This window comes from Empidonax traillii, unplaced genomic scaffold (assembly GCF_003031625.1).
Source record: "Empidonax traillii isolate 1590-97213 ecotype Southwest subspecies unplaced genomic scaffold, ASM303162v1 scaffold121:size1714817, whole genome shotgun sequence".
Classification (NCBI taxonomy): Eukaryota; Metazoa; Chordata; class Aves; order Passeriformes; family Tyrannidae; genus Empidonax; species Empidonax traillii.
The window spans coordinates 1,044,184-1,065,556 of NW_020955314.1; positions in this window are offsets into that span (position 1 = coordinate 1,044,184).

Below are 21,373 nucleotides of genomic sequence, written 5' to 3' on the forward strand. Positions count from 1 at the left end.
TCCACTCAGCTTCTGCATAATGACTGTGAAGGTGTCACTTATTTTGCAAAGAACTTCTGCCCATTTGTTCTTGCTGACATTTTTCTGTACTGTTGACGTTGTTGGGAAGATCCATAGATCCATTCAAGTGCCCCAGAATTCACTGGATTTGTATCGCATAAAGCTGGAGATTGTGGGACGGAGAGCACCAGGACTCAGTGCAGTTAGGCTGTGGGAGAAAAGTTTTCCTTTTCTCCTGAATTTTCTAGGTATCCACTTCGTGTTTCTGGATTTTATCTTCTTTACACACCTGGGAAGCTCATCCACAAAGGTATAAGAGAAGTCATCCCACGTGAAGAAGCCCTTGCTATGTTTTTGGTCTTTGGACACTAAGAGAATTTACTCAAAAGTGGATTCTCTTTCAGAAATAAGTAGCAAGTGACATCAGTGTTTAAACTTAAAGGTCCCCCACTACTTTGGAAACTTATTTAAACCAGAACTCTGTTTTACCCATATATTTTACCCTCTTGGGTCTTAAAAATTAGACTGTTGGGGATCTTCTCTTTTTCTCTCCTTGGATGCCTGAAACCCCTTTGATTGCAATGGATTTCTTGATCACAGAAGACCCAAAAACAGTCTTCATGAACCCAGTAGACACTGGCTGTTCACATAGGGGCAGAACTCCTGTCTCTGAATCTTAAGCCACAAACCTAAAGGTTTCCCTTTTGCTACTTGTTTTTTTTAACTATGTGCCATTTACTCAGGAAAGAACATATGCAATCTTGCACTGCCTTTTACTGGGTATACATCAGTATCTCTGCAAAGAAACACCAGGAATGGAAGAGCTTCAGCATTAAACGCCATGTAAAGGTCATACTTGGGGAAGGGGGAGGAAAGCTCTGGTTCAGTGAGCAGAAAAAGTGGAAGAATTTTAAGAAATCTGTATTCTCTCAGTATCATGTGCCCAGTCAGGGACTTTGAAGTTGCTATTCTATATTTTTTATTACCAAGCTACTTTAAAACAGTTGTTTTCATTCCTCAAACTCCCATCTTCTCATCTGCTTTCATTTTGTTCTTCCAATGAAAGACCTGCTGAATTCAGCTAACTCTCAGTTCACCTAGATCTGGTTTGTTACCCAGCTCTTGCTCATGTTGCTTCTTGGAGCTGCTTGGCATTACACTGACTCTTAGCTGTCAGGTAAGATACATTTCCACTAATACTTTTGGAAAAACACAGGGTGGAAGGGCAGCCTTCTACTCAAGCACCACGCTTCTGCCAGACACTCCGACGTTCGCTCCTCGATACCATTTGTTGAGTCCTTTTTGTTGCTCCATGTACAGCTAACCCTGCTTTCAGAGAGACTTTTTTTTTTGTCCTACGATGTGACAACTTCAAGTGAGACACAAAGTATACCTGAGCATACCATACCCATGCTATATACTAGCTTGTGAAGCTGTCAGTTCTTCAGTAGGACACTAGCACTTTGTAATGAAATACGAGATGCATTCCTATATCTGCTGCAAAGTTCTGGTTTGTTTTGTTTTCTGAAATAAAACCTGTAAGATTTAACGTCTACCATCTATTCAGTGTCAACTTCTTTTTTGTGGACTGTTCTTGGCGCAGCAATAGTAAGAAACTGAGCTCTAACAAAGTTTTATTTAAAATATACTTCGTATTTCAGCAGGGCTTCATTGGTTGCTTTCTGATAGAAAAAGATATAGTGTTAGATCTTCAGCAGAAGTAAGCTGGCTTAAGCCGTAGCTGCCACAAGCCCAGCTGAAACTCCAGTTGAAAATCCAGCCTATATAAAGTACAAAATACAAAAACCATATTCCTTATAGAGCAGCACTTCAGCTTTTTCATCAGCCCATGAAACAAGAGGAACTAGTTGAAATAGACCCAAAAATCAAACCAGTCGAGTCAGAATGACAGGCTTAGCATTGTAGCACACTAAGAGAAGGCCATTGTAAAAAAGGTGGGAGAAAGAAAAATCTGAGCTCTCAAGACATATCCTTCCAAACCAAAAGAAGTCTTTTGAGTAAATCTTTGGAGTTCAGTAACAAGTTCTATATGTGGCCCACCAAAGGCTTCCCAGTTATGACAGACCACCAGGCTTCAGTCAGATAATTCTGAGCATCAGTTCCCTTCCTTCCAAGGTCTGGGCAGGTTCTCTGGTCAGCATTGCTGTGGATTATTAAAACATCTTGCCATTTTTAAGAGTTAAGGAGAATTTGGAAATCAGATAGTCCCAGTCTGTCAGTAACTTAAGATACTTGGTTTTGTGTCGGTAGCCAGTAGTAGTGGCTTTTGTAATGCCATCAAGTCTTCCTGCAGCGGTGAGCTCACTGTGAGCTATGCACACTGTGGGATCTGGAGTTCACATGCTTGCAGTTTTGCACTGTAATGACTTTGATTCAGACAACCTACAGCAAGCCATTGCCATTAGCAGTGGTCAGGGTGAAGCAAATTCATTGCATATCTCTCTGACAGACAGCTCCCGGTTATGTTCTGAGATGGTCCACCTGGTTTGGTCCTCGCTGGCTCGCTCAAAAACCTATTCCCGCCTGTGAGTGAACCTTTGTGGGATTTCCAGCTGAGGTGTTTGTCATGAAGCAGGGCTTGGCAGGGGGCGGTTCTTTCACCACAAACCTCTCCCCTTCAGGATGGCGAAGTTTATCTATGCCTCAACAACTTTGTGGGGGATCACTTTTTGCCTGCAGCTGCTCAGATAGATTTTTGTAGTACAAAATGAAACAAACCCAGCCGGGAACTCAATGATAAAGTCAGACCTTCACAAGCTTCCAGGTTTCAGTGGGCGGTAGTTTGAGAGTGAGGGGTGTAATGTGTCTCCAGTGAGAGCAGCTATGTAAACAGCATGCAGAGATTGACAGGTTATGGCAACAAGGCTGTGTTTCCTTTTGTTTTGAAGAGCAGTGTTTCCTAATGGAAGTAAGGTGGCAGGGAAATTACCATCGCAACAGATGGACTATTCCATTGTCTTCAATTTCAAGAGCAAAGGGTTTGCCAACCAGTTTGAAAAAAAGAAGAAATTGCAGTTCAAGTCTGTGGCTTGTAATGGATGCTGTGTTTTGCTTCAGTGGCTGTAGCAATATCTTTTCAGTTAGAAGTAAAGTGTGAGCTACTTAAGGTGTGATGCAGTTCTAAACCGTCCCATTCACTTCTAGATGACAGATGTATTTGGCATGTGGTGTAAGTGTTGCTAACAAGTGGTTCCCAGCAAATACATCATAAATAATACCAAGTGTTCATCGTTATTTTAATCAGTAATGAAGAAAATTCTTCCTGCTATGTTTTAAGAAAATATACTGTGCTTGGCTGGCACGAGGCACAGTCTTACCCTGGAAAGTAGTGGAGGGAAGCATTTCCTATGAGACTGTTTAATCTTGGTACTTAATTTTTTCTAAACATCTTTTCTAGTAACTATCGGTAGTGTACCATATTTAGGACACAGTTAATTCAGCTCTGAGATCTTTTAAAGTCAAGGTAACTAGTCACTTCTCATGCAGAAATCCACAGCAGCAAATAAATATCTTAGGGATGAATGGGATGAATAAAGGATGCTGTGTGCAAATGCTGCATCTCTTTAGATGTAGGACATTCAAGATGCAGGATTGCAGGCCTAGGAGCCAGGCCATGGGCAGGTATCAGCTCAGGTTCACAGTGTAATTTTGCTGGCTTGCATGAAGGGAAGACAAAAGGACTGTATTTAAAACCCTTGTGATTCACTGAGCCCAACACGTTGTCGTCAGTACCACGTGTGCTTCATGCTGGGGGAGTTTGAGGGTTGCTGCAGTGGGAGACTCCATTTCTGTGCTGCTTGTCCTGAGCATTGGCTGGTTTTTTGATGTCCTGCAACTCAGCATTTTTCACTTACCCTGTCTCTAAAGATAGTCATGGAGCCTAGGTCTGTCACAGCAGTCGTGCATGTAGTGAGGGATGTCTGGTACAGTGGTGGTGTGCACTGACAGGTGCAGCAGCTTAAAGCCATGAAGTGGGAACCAGGAGTTCCTGAGGTCCTCCAGGAACCTCTGTGGGGAGGCCAAGTGCAGTTACTGCTGCTCTGGGGGATGAGGTGTGGGTTTATGGTGGCAGCAGTATCGAACCTGAGCAAAAAGGCTGTATCTGTCCCTAGGTCACCGAGAGCTTCACTTGGGCCAGGCTCTGGGAACAGCAGAATTGGAGAGTGCTTATAAAAATTACTTATAAAAGTGAAGCACAATTTTACTCACTTGCATCCGTACACATAACAGCAGGATTGATCCAGTCTGTTATGGCTTTTATATAAAAATTGCCAGGAATACACAATGGTTGCTGCCATGAGCTCTGGCAGCTGCACTGCACTGTGCACTTGGTTTATTACAACTGAGTGAGGGGAACATATATAAATGTTTTACAGATTTTTGTGTCCATCTGTTGGCAAAATGTACCTGACATACCTTGGTTGTCAAGTGGTTAGAAGACTAATTTCCAGATTATCTGTAGAGCTGGATCCTTGTTTTAGCACTTTCAAACAGGTAGCATATGTGCAGATGCATTTTTTAAATAACTGATTTAAGAGGGTTGTACTCATGGTACATGTTTCACGGGCGAGAACCGTGAAAACACCGTAAGACATAAGAGTCAATATAAAAGTTTCATATTCAGAGATTCTGTTCATCTGCAAGTAGTTTAAAAAACCTAGAAAAAAATGGATGTGTGCTGTTCCACCTGGGCACAGTGATTCTATAATTGATGGCCAAGGGTTGCCAGCAGGAATTTAAAAGCATCTTTATTAATGAGGTTAAAATGTATTCTTAAATAGAAATTTCTGTCCTTTTAAGCCACTAAAAAAATACTCAATGCAAGACGAGTAATTTTTTACTCTTGATTAATAAAACTACAAATACAGTTACTTTAACAGTCTTCAGATAAATAGAAAATGGTGAATGCAGGTTTTTTAGGTGCCATGTGTTGCCTAAGTCCTAGATGGGAGTCCCTTGGCAGCATTGGCCTGTCACACTTGACAGTGTTTGTGGGAGGATGTGGTGGCATGTGTGGAACGTGCAGCTGCTTTCAGCATCAAACCATCATCCCACAAATCTCAGCCATTGCCATCAAGATACAAGGGACATAAACAGCATAAAAACTGTTTAAAAATAAGAATTGGTTTGTCACTTCTGGCAAATCTGCTGTCCAACTGAAAATGCTTTATATTGGGTAGAGACAAATGGCTTTGCTGGATGGTTTTGGTTCTGTTGCAGCAAGTGGGGAACATCAGGCTTCACTTGCAGATCTTTCAGCTTGCTTTTCAGTCTCTTGCCTTTCCCCTCCTCTCTTTTCTTGAGCAGATGAACACTTGGTGGACATCAGCAGCAAAACATCCACAGATTTTCAGTAGGATGGACAGTATCCCACACCTTCCTGAGCTACTGCATAACTCTGAAAAAACCACAGTGTTTTTTTTAATTAGCAGAATTTTAACAACAATTTTCCTCAGCTGTGGCTGTGCCGCAAACGCAGCTTCTGCAAAAAGATAATTACAAGGAAGCGGGATCCTGCAGTGAAATGGATAGAGCAGCAAAGCTCCCTGGGCACTTCTTGTGCCCCAGCTCTCTGTAGGAAAGCCCAAGCAGCACCAGAGTAAGGCACCCAGCACGCTTCTGAAATATAGTAAGTTATTTTTTTTCCTCCTAACAGTTTATTGTTGAGAATAGATTCACAGTTTATTGGGATTTGGCATGTTTAATTTTTTAGTGCCTGGCTTGAAGGCACACGCTTTTTATAAAAACAAACCCGAACTCCTTCAGTCCTGCAGATTAGTCCTACAGCGTTTGCATTAGCTCATGCTGAGCCTTAACTTGCCAAATAAAACTCTTACCACATTTCTAAATTTCTTTCTTAGTGGGGGAAATGAAAGTCCCCAGACAATGAAATGTTTTTTCTCCATAATTACTGAAGAAACTTTCAGATCAAATAAACATGATATCGGCTTTTCCAGCTCCCTTGCTCGTACAGCCTCGCCTAAGCCACCAGGCACACGTGGGGGAAGCCTGCGGGATCAGGACCATGTTTTACAAGGAGCAGCATTGCTTTCCCTCCAGAGAAGGCCCCCTGGCCGCCGGGAAGCACAGCGCAGCATCCCCTCTGCATCCAAACGAGTGGGATGGGGGATGCCCGCTGAGGGGTGTGGACAGACCCTGGCGCTGCTGCACAAGGCTGCAGTCCGAGTGGCACCTGCAGGAGTCGCATATCAAAGTAAGGGCTGTTGCTCTGCATGTCTTGTCAGTAAAATGTTGCTTTTAATTTCTGCATCTTTCACCTACTCCTGTTTGAAAGCTGTCCTAGGCACTTTGCATGTCAGAGATCATGTTGGGAGAGCAGCTCCCTGTGGATTTGAGTTGTTGGTCAAAGATTTGGCAGTAGAAGCATCAGATGCTTGCTGTTGTAAACTCCTTCCATCTCTTTGAAATGCTGTTGTGGTGGTTGTCTCAAGGCTCTGTGCACATGGTGTAATTGATGATGCAAAGACATTTTTATTCTCCTTGTTACTGAGCATTGATTTCCTCAAGAAGTGTGAATTTGGGAAGGATGTCACAGACTTTCACAATTAAATGTGTCACTAGCTGGCCTTTTTCTGTGAATTTTTGTGAAATTTACAAATGGGGGAGGGGGGTTAATTCAGGGTGCAGTCAAGCCTATAAGGAAAGACCGGCATTTTCATAAATCAAATTCTGCATTTTTTCTTTGTGTTTCTATGGTGAGAGTGGGTCAACAAGCTGCTAAAGTAACAGCTCACTGCAGAAATGGTGAACAGACGGATTCCCATGGCCATCCATAGGTGAGCGTGGCAGACCAGTGCTGCTGCTGTTTATTCACCTCCTTTCCTTCCTTGCAGGGCTTGGTGTGTGAGGTCAGCTTTGGGCAGGTGTGTTACATGAAATGCAACATTGCACATCATCAGCACAGCAGTGTTGGTGTTTCCTAACAGCATTTCATCTTGATGTTTGTGAGTGCCTGTTTTAAAACGTCTCAGGCTCCAATCTCGAGGTGGTTTGTTGTTTTGGTTTCTTTTGTTTGGTTGGTTGGGGTTTTTTTGGGGGGGTTGTTTTTTTGTGTTTGTGGTTTTTTTTGGTTTTTTGTTTTTTTGGTGTTTTTTTGGTTTTTTTTTTGTAACCAAGTCTTTATATGAGTTAATTGTAGCTGATTTTAAAACCCAGCTGCTCTGGAAATACCCAACCCCTGCAAGCTATGAGCAAGAACTGGCAAAGGATGTTTAAAATATGCAGTGATTCTTGTCAGTGTGGAGTTTCCTTGTTCATTATCAACTAGTCAACAGTTCAGTCAGCATTTTTCAAGGTGGCAAAAGGCTGAAGGAAAGCTTTCCATGCAGCTTTTGAATGTCAGGGTGGACATTTCTCTGTGTTCTCCTTGGTTTGCTGCTCCCCGTTGTCATTTTTGTTCAGGCTGACTGTATAAGTGGACAGGCTTTTGGTGGTGGTGCGAGGAAAGTGTAAGCTGACAGGATGTCTGAAGTGCTTGTGTGTTCCTGCACAAACAGCAAGTCAAGGCAGAAAACGAAGCAGCCAGTCAGGTTATTAAACACATCCTGGGTTGTGGCAGGATGAGATCTTGGCTGTATTTCCTTGGCACATAGTCACAGGGCCAAAAGGGACTTGGAGATGTCAGCTAGAGAATTTCCAAGGCAAGTTAAGCTATACTTATCACAGATCTGATGGGTGGGTGTTGAACTTGTCCTTAAAAGCCTCTGATAGTGAAGAAGCAAACGTTTCCCCATTATGATTTTTTCCAGAGTTTGATTGTCTTTTGAGGGTTTATTCCCCCAGTGCCTAAGTACAAAATTTTAGGGTATAGTAGAAAAAGTCAGTGTCCTCAAAAGATATTAGATAGAGAAGCATTTTAGCTGGTTTTGTAAATACAACCTTAGAAATAATGGTCAGATAAAATCTGAGACAAGGTTTTCAAGGAGCACCAACCCAACTTTATACTTGCTACAGGACTCCTCCATGCCTTTGTAAACCTCTTCCTTCAAATTGTGTGTCAGGTTAATAGCCATACCAGAGAGGTTCAAAGAGACCTTTCTCCTCGTGCTGTTTTCTATCCAGTAGTTGCCTTCAACTTTTTTTTTTTTACGGAGTTCAGACAGGGAAAAAACATAAAAACAAACAAACAAAAAAAACATCACCAAACCAGCCCAGCTTTCCAGCCTTTTTCCTTGGTACCCTTTTCAGATACCACGAGTCCATCATTTAAGCCATATTACAGGGAGGAAACCAAAGGAGAGCAGCATCCATTCCAATAGGCAGTCCTTGTGCCAGCCACACCAAGAGGCTGGAGAGCCATCAGGTGCTGGAGCCTGCCCTGGCTCTACAGCTGTCCTCTCTCAACTGCCTCTGGCCTTGGAAACAGGTATTTTCTCTGGTGGGATGCTGCTGGCATCACCTCTGCTCACAGCAAGGTCCCTGCCTAGGTCTGATCCAGCCTTTATATGGAAGATATGGGAAAAGCAGCCCCTGAAGGTGTTGGCAGTGCAGGGACCAGGACATCCCTGTACCTGCAATACTCTCCAGCTCCAAAACCAGGACTAAGTGGAACAATTTTGAAATACTTAGGAGACTTACGGAGCAAGTCCAGTGCGTTACAAGAGCCGTGTGCTCTGTTGCTGCTGGTGCATAGATTTACTCTGGGCAATGCCATGGTTTATCAAGGAGTCCCCAAAGGACAGACCATGCTTCTCTCCAAGCTGAGTTCCCATTACTGGGAACAAGCATCCCATAGGGAAGCAAAGGAGAGAGCACATCCCTCAAGCAAGGGGTGTAATTGCCTTCATTTTCTGCCTGTTCTGGTCCATCAGGAAATCCCTGCCTGCACTCCCGGTCGCTGTGCCTGGTGCCAGGGCAGGGATTTGCTCACTTAGCAGAAGTTTAGGCTTGCAAGAAATGGGTTGGCAAACTCCTTACGCTCCAGTGGTCCAGACACTGGGCAGAGATGGCCCCAGCTGTGCTGGCATCCTGCTGAGACCCTGCCCCAGGCCCACCAGCCCTGCTCTTCTGCATGGCCACACAAAGCTCAGAGGTGGGCGAGGCGACGGCAAAGCCCCCTGGCTCTGGTGGCAAGTGCCATTAGTGCCTTCTGCAATGCACAGCAGCCCCCTGGCAGCCCACACTGCCACGGGAGGGCCCGAGGGCCACACACGGTGCTGGGGTGCTGCTGAGCCCCGGCTGTGCATTTCCAGGGCTGTGTGACATCAGCAGAACCAGCTGCAGGCTGTGCCGATGCTGCTGGAGGTGCACAGTTCCCCGTCATTTGCCATTGTGGCCCCGAGGCTCCCACTGAGCTGCTCCATGTGGTGCTACAGACCCGGGCACTGACACCCAGGGAGGCACAACAAAGCAGCACAGGGACTGGGCACCGTGTTGAAGAGCTGAAATAAGTGGTACCACGGGCAGGAGACAAAGCAGAGGCCTCAGAAATGTTGGCTTCCTATGGGTGCTTTCTCCAGGTGATGCCTACTCCCAGTTACAGGCACAGATATGGCAAGGGGCTTGGAAGGATGAGGGACCCAGGTCTGTTTAGTTCCAGTAAGAGCCATTGATGAAACCCTGTGCAACTGTGTGCTGACCAAAGACTGTCTTGTAAGGGTAGTATCTCCGCAGACAACCTCCTGCAGTAGTTGGCAATCTGCAAGCATTGAGAGAGAAAGCATTTAGTGGCTAAAAAGGAAAGGGGGGCAACATAACAGTTTAAAAATGCAATTTTCTCAATAACCTTATGAGTGGAAGAAATGGCGCTATAAAACGGGAAACAAAAAACTTGTGGAAGGGATGAACTGATTTTCCCCAAGCCCAATAATCATCTTCGCAAGGATGGCCTGGTGCTATGAGTTTTTGTTCCTGGTTTCAACACACACCCAGTGAAATCGGGCTGGACTTCAGTTGCAAATTAACCAGTATGTTCAGCAGTCCTTGACTTTCACAATCATAATCTTCAGCAATGCCTAGAGAAGGAAAAGTGTTTTCCCCCATGTTTCACAGTTTCTCCCCTGTTCTGAAAAACTCTTAATCCCTCATGCTCCCCTTGATTTTCTGACTCCTGCTTGCACCTAGGGACCCTACCTAGGATAAGCAAAAAAATCAAGTTGCGGTGGAGACAAAACTGACAAAAAAGCTGCACTTTGCAGCAAATCAACCACAGCATGACTTCCAAATTACACCCTTTTCCTCAGTAGTCAAAAAACAAGGGCAGTCAGTATAAATCTTCATTTGATTTTATATCCAGTTTAAGTGCTTCTCTCTTAAAATTTGTCTTTTTTTTTCCCTTCTGCCCAGCATAGCAGGACGCTTCTCACATTTTCCCTGCTATTGAGTATCAGCATGTGCTTTGAGTCCCATAGAACTGGGGAGGAATTACTAACAGAATTGAAAAACAACACTCATCCTGTTACCCTTGCAGGCACAGAATTCTTATCAAAGTACAAGAAAAAATAAAGGGCATTTCTCTTCTGTTGTACTTGCACAATCTGCATAACACCAATGGTAAAGCAAGGTCCAGGTGCATAAATAAGGTGAAGTGATGCTCTGTGATGGTGCAGGAGCTGAAGAGACTGAATTTTGAACAGCGTCCATACACAGTGGCTTTCCTGACATAGGCAGAAGAATTCACATTCTGCACCACACAGCTCAGCTTCTGGCTTTTGTGTGTGTCTCTCTTCTTGCAGTACTTACTTGCCTGGTGGGTGCCTGGTGGGTACCTGGAGGAGGCAGAGGATACCTGCTGCTTGGATAGCTAAGATTGCTTCTGAGGTCACTATGAAATATCAATCAGGAATTTTCTGTCTTTACCGTTTCATAGTTAAAGATGCAGAAGGCAATGCTGAATTCAACAAGGATGTGTTTGCCTGGCCAAGTGCTCATGGCAGGTATGCTTTTAGGTACAGCCCATCCTTCCTCCCCTAATACTGCAAATACATCCTGTTCCATGGGGGTGTTCTTCTTTCAAATACCCATTTTTGTGATCCCCTATCAAAATGTCAGAATGGTTAGGGGAAACAATTTATTTATTGCCTCAGTTTTCTTGGTACATGTTCTGTGCCGTACTCAGAAGACAGTTTCTGTTGAGGGTGTGCTGTGCGCTTTTGACCAGATGTTGGTGCTTATACTGGAGGTTGTTTCTGCCAGTGGCACGTGCCTGGCTGGGAGTCTGGTGGAGCAGGGTGGTCCCTTGTGCTGGTGGGACCATGCTGAGTCACACAGGCCGGATCCTGGTTTGGCAGGTCACGAGGAAATGTTGCAGACTGGGGGAGGGGGGGTACCTGGACACGTGTGAAAACAGAGACAAAGCAGAAGCAACCCTCCCACCCCCCTCAGCTGTCTCGCTCCACTGGATTTTCTGCCCCAGTGAGAGACTCCCCTGTGCCTGTGCTGCTGTATTCCAGGTCATTCTTGGGTCTGAGCCACTGACTTCATACAAACCCAGCTCTTGCCCACTGGGATGGTACCCGAAGTAGGGCGACTGTGTATCAGGGTGTCAGCACTGATTTGGGAAGAGGCTCCTGGAAACCCTTATGGTGAGGAGTGTGTGAAGAAGTGACATCTGTGTCACGAACAGAGGTGTTGTTGCACCTCGTGTGAGCGGCAAAGCCTGTGGAGGGTTGGGCTGGGAGCAAAATGGCACCACTTACAAGAGGGGCCTCCTCCCTCTACCCCTCTGTGTTCTGTGCAGATCCAGCGGAAGGGGTGCTGCCTGTCTGCATGTGCATGCTCCTGCTTTGCCTTTGTGAGTGGACCCCAAGACATAAACAGGGAGCAGGCAGACTAGAAAAGGGTGGCACAAAAGGCACCCTTGGTCTTGCCAGGTCGTCACGGTGTCCCCAGCAAAGGTCTCTCCCTTCCTCTTTCCTTGCTTGGTGGCTTGGGCTTGGTTCTTGGGCAGCAGCAACAAGCAGTGCCCTGCTGTTGCCTGGCTGCTTCAGGGAGCGTAAGGCTGACATAGCCCAGCTGAAGATTAGGCCCAAAATGCATTACAAGCTTTTCCTCAAATAGGCAGTTTTAATTTTAATAAGTTGTATTTAATAGCCCTCAGGACACTGGCTGTGTGAGAGGAGAGGGTTATGTCCTGAAAATAAAATTGGATGGATGGATGGATGGATGGATGGATGGATGGATGGATGGATGGATGGGTGGATGGATTGGTGGATGGATGCCATCTGAAAGGCTGCTGAGAGTTTCGTGAGGGGTGAGAGGCATCACATCTTCCTTAGAGAGAGGAGCCCTTGCAATGTGGTTGAACAACAGGGAGGGGAGTTAGCAGGGGAAGCACTTTGACTGAGAAATGTTCTTTTAGATTAAACAACAAAACTCTGCATGCACATACAGACTAGATCTTCATAACGCGGCCAGGCTTTGACAGTGTACTGCAGCATTGTTGCTATTTATAACCGACAATTACTAACACTATAACCCAGTAAACTTAGTGGTAGCAATTACAGCAACATAAATAGCAATCCAGATGACTAAAGGCATTGCTGTCAATGCAGGTGGCAGCTACAGCATTAGACAAAAATCGGAGGGAAGATATCGAGATTCGATATACGAGCTTGGGTCTGCTAGTCTTTTATATACCGTTTTTAATATACTTCCTGAAATGAAGCTTCAGAAAGGTACACTGCCTCTTTAAAATTAGTCTAGGAACTACAGGTAGTTCACATTATTTTTAAAATAATAAATCTCTATATATATCTATATTAAAATATATATGTATACATAAGTTGGCTAGCCTACCTTGTGGAAAGGCTGCAGCTAAACTAAGTCTGAGCTAATATTGTATTACCATGGTCTTCTGGTTTGTAGATAGCCCTTCCTTATTAGATGAGGTTCTGTTCTTGCTCCACAGAAGGTGCCTGTGTATATAACTCCTTTGTATTGCTTTCTGCAGAGTCCCTTATATATTTCTTACTACTAATGCTGTGTAGAAAAGGAAATCCAGAGATTTTACTACTGATAATTAACCATATAATGGCCATTAGCAAAATAAAGATTTAGTTGTTTGGAAAACAGATTATTTATATTGTGTATGGTTTATTGCCTGATAACTTGTTTGGTGACTGGATATTCTTTTCCTTCTCCTGGTCCTTTTCTGCTTTTTCCAGCTATGGTGTTTACTCCTCACTTTGATTATCTAGCAGGCAATAAAGTATATTGTATGTTTTGAAGCCAAGTGGTGTGATTCTTACTTGTGCATTATGGGGAGTCTGTGTCAGTGGAGGGAGCTGGGGCTGCTGCCTGGCGGGAGGGCGGCTCTCCGTGGCAGCTTCTTGAGAAGTCAGGGCCCAGGGGAGTGCCCACAACAACCCAGCATTCCCTACTCAAAAGGCAGGAGCTACAGTCATAGCCTTGCATCCCAGTCATCCCTAAGGACATGAGGAGACCCTGTGGGCACAGAAGAGTCACTGCATAGCTATTAAACTCACATAATCACCCTTTTTACTTCTCCGTCACAGACAGTGGTGGCAGTGGCAGGTACCATCACTGTCACTGGCAGCTTCTGGCTCTCTCGACAGCCTTGTGGTGCTGGGTTTTTACCCCAAGATATGGGTTTGGCTCATGCCAGGCTCAGCTCTGCAGCCTGGCCTGTAACAGCAGGGGCTGCTCTCCTGCACAAGGCAATGCATCCTTAATCCTCAGCAGCTACACACCCAGGCAGAGTGTGTGAAACACAACACACTCATGCAGTGTCAAATGGCCCAAATGTACTTGGTCTGCTTGTTCAGGGCTGTATTGCTTTGGTTTGTTTTGGTCTGAATGGGGAGCCAAGTCCCGCGTGGCAATCCCTCCCTCCTGACATCTGGGGCATTTTTTTCTGCGATTCAAAAATTTCACTCCCACAAGTGACTGGCGGGAACGCGCCCCTGGCCGCGTTTGCTGCAGGAGCACGTCCTTCTCTGCCACATTCCCTTCCTCTTCCTCAGCCGTGGCTGCTCAGAGGTCACCTGTCACCTCCCAAGGGGACACACGGCATCAACAGAAAAGACAAACCACAGACTTGCATCCAGGAAATGCCTGGTTTGATCTTGCTGTGCTTCATGTATCATGGGGAATAAAGGTCATTCCCATTTCTAAGCAGTGGGGCTTCTCCCTGGGATCATGTCCCCCTCAAACACTGTTCTTGTGTCCTCAGATGCCTGTGCCAGGATTTGGCCTTACTTTCTCGTCCTGCCTGGAGAAATTAGTTGGTAAAGTAGGCAGCAGCAAAGCTGGCAGCTCAGAGTGGGTACAGCAGCCCACAACATCTATATTCAGCAGCTAATGAGAACTGGAGAGAAATCTCAATTATGAAACATATTTTGTATGCACGTGTCTATATTGTATATTTTTTCCTTTTTAAAATTGCTAATTGTGGCATATTTATGATTGATGGTTTGAGGGTTTTTTTCGTAGTGCAAATTGGATCCTCAGAGGCTTTTTTGCCAGCACCAATGAGATGTACAAAAAGAAGGGCTGCTGCAGGTACTCGGGGAGGAAGAACTTAGAGGTCTTCCTCTCTGGATTAGTCCAGCTGGCAATCACAGGGACCATTTGTACAAATAAAATGAGTCTTGCCTTCATGCTGGCCTTGTATCCTCAGAGGAAGCCCCAGGCAGCAAACGCTCCAAGGTTTGTGGAGGGAAGGCTTGGGTGTGCTCCGGGCTCCTCCAGCAGCTGTGGTTCAGTAAACCCCACATCTTCAGCCACAGACCGGTGTCTTTCTGTAATTTGTTGCATCATTTGCTGAACAGTTTGAATGAACCGGCTTGCCAAAGCCAAGGTCTTGCATCCCTGAGGACTGAGGAGCACTTTCGAACTGATTGAAAGTCTGACAAATGTCTGTGGGGCCCTGCTTGTTTTGGGTGAAACAGTGAGCCAGAGAATGACCCACGAGTCTGTACCAACCCAGATGGTTTTGGGTAGCAGTGTTGGTTATTGGCTCAGTGTTCTCAGGATGTGTGATTGGCGAGGTTATGAGGAGTATCTTTAATTAAGCCCACTGGTTTAGGGCAGAAAATGGACACTGTTTCAGCCTACAGGTCTGGGGCTCAGCTGTGCAAGCATTGTCACAACCTGTGGCTTTCCGTCCGCTGAGCAGGGACTGTGTTGGACAAGACCCTTGAGGCAGGGACCTGCTCCCAGGCTCATTCCTGACCTGAGGCTGTGCCGGCCAGACCCCCTTTGAGCAGTCAAATCCTCCAGTATGGTTGGTGGTGAAATGCTTGCACTGAAGGAAGGCTTCAGTTGTGTGTCACTAAGCTGCAGTGATAACCTCTGATTTAGAAATTAAATTTAAAATAAAAAATAAATAAATAAAGTTAGGCACCACGAACCATTTGGGGCAGGAATCCTCCTTCTCCCCCTTGCTGCATCTGATCAGCTTCCTGCTATTTGTTCAGACAGATTTGAGGGCACAGCTGGGCTGGTACTTAATTGCTTGTTGTAAGGACTGGACCCTTTAATTAAAGGCCTGAGAGGAACCCTCAGTGTCAGTGGTGCTCAAGGATATAAAATCTTAGCCAAAGTGCTCCACCTTTTCTGATCTTAATTTCTCCCTAGCTAACTAGAATTGGATTTTTCTTCATTAGTATGTCTCACTCCTTATACTTTCTTGAGTTTTCTGTGCAGTAATGATTGATACATAGTCTGCTTTTTTCTTGATGGCACCCAATGAGATTTAAAGTATCATGGGAAAGGAAATTGCCTGCAAATTTTTGGCAATTCCCTTTTATTTAGATAGAGCAGGGAAAGGGGAAACCAAATGCAAATATTCTCAGTGCCAGACATCCCTTTGGAAGGGAAATCTCGAATTGTACCAGTCTGGGAAGAGGGTTTTTCTCCCAGGATCTCCAAGAGTTGTGAGCAGCAGGAGGGATGGGGATTTCTACAATGTCTTACTGTGCTTTTGCTGTGTTTAATTAATGAGATTTAACTGTGCCAACCTTCCAGGACATGTAAGGACGTCATGGTGGCATAACATGGTGGCACCAGCACGCTGGTGCTCATCTCTCCTTTCACCTCTCCTTTTGCCACCATCCAGCCTAGAAGTGGTTGCTTTTTATCTGTGATTCGCACAGGGAAGATGAAGCCTTTCAACCCAGAGCACATAAATCACTTTGCCAGGGGTCTGGAGCACCCCTGAGTGAAGGCAGAGGGACAGAAACCCAAGACCTCTGTCATTAGCCCTGGATTTATCACCTGCACGTCTCGTTGTCCAACGACCAGCTGCTGGTCCATTCATTAGCTGTTGGGTCTCTTCAACAGGCAGCATTGATGATGGCAGGTTTGATGTAAACACTACAGCCCTGTGGCAGGCAGGACACCAGGTGGCCCTCAGAGGGCATTTAGTATTCCCTTTGCTCCTGGGAGGAATGCTTTTGCTGCCATGCCCGAAATCACGTAGAGCAGGACTAATCTCCTGATTGAGCCACTTAGGATATGAAGGACAATGCTGCCTGCTTTTCCCTGTTCCCTAACTGATGCTCTTGGCCCCACGATTTTCTCCTGTGTCAGGTCAGACACATGATGGATATGATCACTATGGGTGACAAGGCCGACAGAAACCCCACATGCTACAGCTCACTCACTGGCCTCGGCCAAAACTGCTGCTGGGAGCCTGGGCACTGGCCTGGCACTGCAGTGAGTCTGGGGCCAGATGCCCAGTTGGGCTGGAGCCACCCACCCTGCACAGCCACGCGTGGAGGGACCCCAGGAAGGTGGCCAGCCTGGTGGCACCGGTCCTGCTTGCAGTGTGGTAAGAGAGAGTTGCACATGCACTGCGGAGGCTGTTTCACTTGGGGTTTGAGGGGAGGGCAGAAAGGAGAAAGGGAAGCAAACATCAATCAGGAAGCAAGAGAAGGAGCTGAAGCTGAAGCCACCCAAACCCCTTGCAAGGAGGGAAGGAACTCACCCTGTCACGGAAACATTAGTTGTGTATCTTATGTCCACATGCTGCAGGAAGCAGGCAGGGGTTAATGTTTTGAGGAACCCCCACCCCCAAAATATGTTCTTATACCCTGAGCAATCTGCACAGGACTGAAGACAAGTTGTTTGCAACTGCTCAGGAAGCCAAAACCACTTCTTTTAAAACTTTAATTCATAAATCTAACCCAGCTTGAAAATCTGTCTACAAACCATTTTACTGTTTGCTGGTGCTGGATCTGGGGGATGGTTTAATGACAGCTCACGGAGGGAGGGTGAGCGAGTCAATGAGAGACCACCCTGCCTTTGTCTTCACAGAATCAATCTTTAAACAAGAGAGTAAAAGCAGTCTAAGTAAGAAAGAGAGACCATTCACTGAAATATTTGTCTAGAACAGATGGCTCTGGTGACTCAGACAGAATACTCCCCCTGCTATAAGCTAGCTGGAAAACAACCATGGTTTGCCATTTAGGAAAAAATGACACACCATGGTGATAAGCCTATCTAGGAAACATGGAGGGGGAAAAAAAATACTCAGAGGTTCAATTTAAAAGATAAAAAAGGTTTATCTGGATGGTTTCTCTGGTCTAGCACCAGCTTGGTAGTGCCTGTGTGCAAGGATGGGGGTGTGGGACATACCAGGAACTGATGTAATATTCATCATTTCTCAGGATGGAGTTATATCACCTACAAACTCCCAGGGCAGAGTTTTCATAAATACCTTCAGTTTCATGGTTTCAGTCACATCTGTGGCATCACTGGCTTCTCCTTCACTTGGGAGAAATTATAGGATAAGGGTATTTTTGCCATAGCTTTTATGCCTTAATTTGCCTTTCCTTTTCTACCCTTCCAAATTCACTGAAATCTTTTTTTTGTTTTTGCTTCTTTCTTTCCACTGGCTACTTTTACAATTACCTGCTGCTCTACCTTCTCCTTCTGAAACTTTATATATGGCTCACTGTAAGCAGAAGATCTCCAGGGGGGAACCATAGCTTTGGCCTTTAAAATATCTGGTTGGGGTGTTAAATTTGCTTTCTTGGTTTCCACTGAAGGTTTCCTTTCAGGACTGTGCAGCAGGAGCTTCTCAGGCTTTAGCTGAGTGGACAGAAGGGTTAGGTTTTAATCAAATCCAATAATAAAGCCTACAAGCTATTGGAGGGAAGCAAATGTACAGGGAAAAAGAAGTGATTAACCATCTCTTTCCTTGTTTTCCAAGCTGATAGACCATCGTTGGTTGCAAAATAAGGCTACCCTTGCCTGTGTTCACAGACCGTGGTGCATTCACCACTCCTGAATGGTATAATGTATGTAACGCACCCGTACCTGTAATGTGTGTGCATGTATCTAATAACTTACCTTATACACCACAGGGAAATAGTAAAGGTTCTTCTCTTGTGTGAAAAACAAAAGGCACACCTCAAGAAAGGTGCAGCACAGTCTGCATTAAAGGCTAGAGGAGGCCTAGCCAATACACTGGTGAACTGTACCAACAACTACAGCTGCTTTGTGCTGATGTGACCTCCCACAACCAGTCTGACATGGAGAAAATACCACTGGAGCCTCCCCCTCCCTCTTCCCAGTCTCTGCTCTTCTCCAAAGCATTGTGAGCTCCCAGCACTTTCTCTCTGCTGCTCCCTTGGGGTTCCCCAGTTCTTGGCCTGGCTGATCCTGCTACGCACCAAGGATATTTCATTCAGGTTTCCCAGCCCAAGGCTGTAATCTGGATTAAGAGCAGGCTCAGGGCATGGAGCAGTCCCTCTCCAAGCACAGATGGTCAAGGGGCTGTTTTCATACACTTGGTAAATAAACAAGTAGTGACTTGCACCCTTCAGCACAGGGCTCTTCTCTTGCACTGCTTATTTTGGGGTTTGGCATCTTTTCCCTCCTTGCTTTTTGACATGCACTGTGTTATCCATTCCCCTGCAGAGCATGTCAGGAGCTCACCCTGTCACCAGTGAAGTACATGTGGCTCCTGTAGTTGGCTCTAGGGGACAGGAACCATCTTCTCCTCTGTCACCTTCAGTGTGACTGGCACAGTCACGGCACATTTTATCATCCATTCATCATACTTCCTCACTGATGCTGTAGCCACCTTCGTTGCATGCTCAGTAGGACATTTAAAGCTGTTTATGCTTTGGTGCTCTGGTACTGCCACTGCAAATGCCAACAGCTGCCCCATGGTTCAGAATTTGGTGAGCTTCTTTTATTCCCCACTTGCCCATTACCATTTGGTTTGTATCACTCACTGGAGAACCGCTGTGAGGAACAAAGGGCAGCATAAAGGGCAACCTAACAGGGCTATGGTAGTATCAAGGCATCACCTTTATTACATAAACACAGCTGTAAGGGTGGGAGAGCAGCACATTTAACACACTGCTCCAAGGCTCATCCATCCCTTCTGATCCTCACCCTCTTCCACAGGGCTAGGCTGGGGCTCCCTCCCTCACCTCCTGCAGGCAGGCAGGAGATGATGAGGTGTATGGTCACCTCTCCCCCACAGCCTGCAGAGAACCAAAGCAGCACAGGAGGCACTGGGGGTCAAATCAGAAAGGGAAGCAGCAGGAGCCCAGAACCCCCTGCACAATCTTCTGCTGGGATGAGGTTCTCCAGTGATGGCAGGATTAGAGGAAATGGCAGGTAAGGGGGACTATACAGAGAAAGCAATTGCCCTCCTCCTTCTCACCACCTTTTTTATCCCCATTTCTTTATATTGTTAAATAGTAGTATCACAGCACTGTTCAGCTTGCTCAGTCTATCAAAAATTACCCTGTCTTCTCCTGCCTACATACCAGGAAAGGAAGGACATTTTAGGTTCCTACAGTGGTACCAATTTATCTATGCCAGCCAAAACTTCACAAACTTCCTACACCAGAAACTGCCTGGCTCTCTCAAAGCCTGACCTACTTGGTGCAATGTTTTCATTCTTAACTGTAGCTCCAGCTACAGAGGGATCGTGTTTACAAAAACCTCACTGCTTTATAACTGCAGTGCAGGTTACAGAGGAATCTATTTCCATGCTGGGCTCCTTTAATTATAATTTATATAATTTTATTATGATCCTTTAATACTCAGTGTTTCTTGATGTAGGACAAATCAAATCTCCCAAGTTCATTCTAGGCCAACTCCCCCCACCTGCAGAGTTCTGCACACCACACAGCACCTTTACTGCCACTTCATCTTTATTACAGTGAATTTTCACTTTTTCACAGAGCTGAACTAGTAAGAAATGTCAGAGAATCCTAAATCACCTTTTGCTTCAGTGAGACTATCTTAACTGGATATGCTCAAACTTAAAAATTAATTGTAATGAATAGACCTTAAAGATCCCTTTTCTCCTTATTGTTGTCTTTGAACTTTCCATCATTTTTGTCCTTGGATGAACCTTCTGGTCAACAGCAGAGTGACTTTCTACTGGTTTGCTGTTATTTCTCTTTCCCATGTATCTAATTTATTAAAGAATACTGCTTTCTTACACAGCAAAAATACAATCCCCCAAAAAACCCAAACGCCCAAAACAGAACCAAATGTTCTTGTTTTGAAAAGCAATTCCCACAGCACTTCTAGAAAACAAAAAGGAAAGGCAAATGAACGCAACCAAATACAACCTCAAGCCAACCCTAAGGTAGTTCTGAAAAATGTCATCCTTCATTTTTCCACATGTCTGGCAATTCCTAGTTTAACCTGCACCCACGAGGAGCGTCGACTAACTAGCTAGAGCAGTTTCAAAATCTTTCATTAAGTGCAGGTATGTAAATTGTGAATGACAGTAAAATTCAGTACTTTAATTCAAGCTGAAGGTGTGCCAGACCTTACCCTGCACCAGGCAGTTCCTATGCCCAGGGGACATCCCTGAGGTGGGCAGGTAGCATGCTGACTTCATTTGACAACTGCGAGTCCACAAGGACCTCTACATGCTCTGCTTGGTGCGTCACATGCTTGCACGATACAGAACCATGAATTCTTAAGGCTGGGAAAGACCTCCAAGGTCGCTGAATCCAACCTTTCAACACCACCTTGCCAACAAAACCGTGGCACTAGGTGTCCATGTCCAGTTGTTTCTTGGACACCTCCAGGGATAAGTGACTCCACCACTTCCCTGGGCAGCCCATTCTAATGCTTGGCAACACCCTTTCAGTGAAGAAACAGAAATAGTCCCACAGCTCCTGAAGGGTCCAAAAGTACCACTGTTAGAGACAAGTCAGGAGAAACTGCTCCCACTCTTCCAGCAAATCTGCAGTTTCTATGCCCTTTAAAATACCTCTCCCACCAACTGTGTATTCATGGCAGACTCTCTTCCCTTCACTGCACCCACTCTCCAGCCCAGTAATTTCAAAGCCTCCTTTCCGTAGTCTTTAAAAACAAGCCAGCAAAAGAACAGAAGGACACCAAAACATGTTTCAACACTGCAGCTTTCCACCCCCAAAGCAGATGA